Genomic DNA, 2980 nt, shown 5'->3' with positions numbered 1-2980 from the left:
AAATTGACAGGTAGACCAATGTAATCAAATTGAAAACTATGATATTAACCTACACACCTATGAACATCGATATTTTTACAAAGAATCTAAATTTAAACATTGTAGGTTTGAAGAGAAAACTGACTCTAGAAAAATGTCCAGATTACTACCAGGATAACTTCAAGTAACAATCTGAGCAACAGTGGAAGTCTACCTTAATGTCCTTCCTTAATAATGAGGTTGATGACTATCTTATATGCTATCAAAGAGCCCTCATTTAGTTGCTGATGGAAATAGAATCATACACTCAGCTAAACACTGAGAGGATCTCCTGGAATCCAGTTTCAGAGAGGGAGGAGTGGGCAAGACCAGGCTACAGAAACACACAAAGACAGCTGACCTGAACAAGGAAGAGCTAATGCCCCCCAGACTGATGGCTGGGAAACCAGCATTGGACCAATTCAGACCCCCTGAATATGGCTCTCAGTTAGAAGGCCTGGACTGTCTAAAGGACCTCTGACAGTAGAACCAGGATGCTTCCCTGGTGCAGAAAAGAATTTGGGAGCACATTCCCCATGGAGGGATAATCCCTTAGCCTAGAGTCCCTACTCCAAATGACTTGAAAGATTTTGCTGATGATCCCTCCTGGAAGGCATCACCCTACCTGTGGAGTGGGGTGTTAAAAGTAGGTTTTCTGCCTGTCTGGTCCCACCATGGCACCAGCCCCAATTAACACACAGAGACTCTGTATTTGATATTATGCTGTTGGCCAGTTACTTGTTTCTTATCGGCTAACTGTCTTAATTATTAACCCATTTCTATTCATCTAAGTGTTTCCACATGGTCTCATCTTACCGGAGAGTAGGGCCGGTGTTCTGCTCTCACCAGTCTCTACATGTTCCTAGTCCCTCCTATCTTCCTTTCCTATTGGCCAACAGGCTTTATTCATCAGCCAATAAGAGAAACATATTTACAGAATGACATCTCCCATCATCTCCTCTTTTCTGTCTAAAATAAAAAGAAGGGTTTTAAGTTTAACATAGCAAAATATATGACACAACAGTTATCAAATAATCACAGTTAACAATATTTAGTCCATAAACATTTAGTAAGATTTAAGAAAATATTCCATCATCTATCCCATCTTTGTAAGTCTAAAGTCTTATACGTAACTTATATTTAATCCTAACTAAGGAAAACTATAACCATAGCTATCTGTCTTCAACTCCATCAAAGACCACAGAAGGATAATACATAACACTAGAATGACAGAGACAACTATCCTGGTCAGGTACCCACTCTTCTTCTGTAATGTTCCATCTTCAGCCTATAGGCCATAGTGTGACTGGCAGACTCCTCAGCAAAGCAGGAAACTTTAAACTGTCTGCCTGTGTTGGCAGTTTGTCAGTCACTTTTCTCTGTGTCCTGCAGAATGTCTGGCAGACTCTTTCATGAAGCAGGAACTCTGTTGCAATGTCCATCTTGAATCAGCAATAACTTTTCTGTGGGTCCTGCATGTCCAGTTTATACAGCACAAAGTCAAACAATCCAGACAAGAGAAGTATCTTGTTTTAATGGCTAGTCTTGCCATATTGGAAGTAACTTCATAACATGTTTCTTCAATGTCCATCTTCCATCTTCCTTTCTGGTGCAGGTGGTGTTGCCAGGAGCATTTATGTCTCACTGTCAAGAAAAACCCTAAACCATTTTAAATGCCATATTATGTAGGTCTTTGAAATGTTTGAAGAATGCCTATTTATCTCAAATACATGTCTGTATATCTAGAAAGCTTAACTAACTTTACTATAAGATCTGACTATCATAGGCACTATCTATAATCTGTATTGAATTATACATTACATTTCTACACAATACCTAAACAAGAGGAGAAATATACATATCACAAAATTGACCTTAAATTGTATCAGTAAATGAAAATCCATTCCAAAACACAGTATTCATATCTATACCATATCCCTTTTACCTTTAAAAGAATTGGTTGTGATCATTAACCATGTATAATCTAGTCCATTTAAATGAAAACAAACATTTATAAACAATATGTGGGAATTTGGGCATAGTTCTTTCCAAACTGCTTCCTGCTGGTAGGGGGCACTGTCATGGGGATCCTAAGAAGATGCAGAAATCCTGGCTGTAGTAGTCTGCAAGGCTCCATTGTCCCATAGACATTGCTTCAGGGGGCCTTGCTTGATCAAACCATGTTAGTCTGGAAGGAATCTATAGCTTTTCATTTTCTGTGGAAACAAAAATAGAAATCCATTTCCCCAATATCCTGTCCTTGACCTTAAATTTTGGAACAAAGCATTTTTAAAATATATAAATTGGATTGATCCAGCAGCATTTGTTTTACACTTGTTATTTCCTCAGCAGTCAAACTATACAAAGACAATATAATGCCATACAGTATCCAGATTCTCTCCATCTTTACATGGCTATTTATTACTGTTTCTGTTAGTTCTATTTTTTCATTTTTTGAAACAGGGTTTCTTTGTGTAACTTTTATCTGTCCTAGAATTCACTCTGCATACAAGGTTTACTTTGCAATCACAAAGATCTGCTTGCCTCTTTCTCCTGGGTGCTAGGATTAAAGGTGTGTGCCACCACACCCAGCTCCTCTGTGTCTTTTTAAAACCATTTTATTCTTTTTCTTTTCCAAGCCTATGTATATTTTAAAACACACTGTAAACCTTTAGAAGTTTTTCTTAATATAAATTTGTCTTTACTGTAAATCTTTATCTTTTTCCGACCATGAGTCTTTTACCTTGTAAATAACATTGCTAAAATGAAGGCCACAGTTGTTTCAGCCACAGTCTATCTGAGATGGTGGCGGGTACCTTTACTGCCAGAACTGAGAGCTGTGCTCAATGCCTTGGTTTATGCTGCCATCCACCAGCATGCTGCCAGCTTGGAGATGTGGTCACTACCATTGCCAGCTCTCTTACACACCAATGAATTGCTAGCAGTTCTTCTTCAAAGCCTT

The sequence above is a fragment of the Phodopus roborovskii genome, unplaced genomic scaffold, assembly GCF_943737965.1.
Source record: "Phodopus roborovskii unplaced genomic scaffold, PHOROB, whole genome shotgun sequence".
Taxonomy (NCBI): domain Eukaryota; kingdom Metazoa; phylum Chordata; class Mammalia; order Rodentia; family Cricetidae; genus Phodopus; species Phodopus roborovskii.
This window is presented reverse-complemented; position numbering follows the sequence as displayed.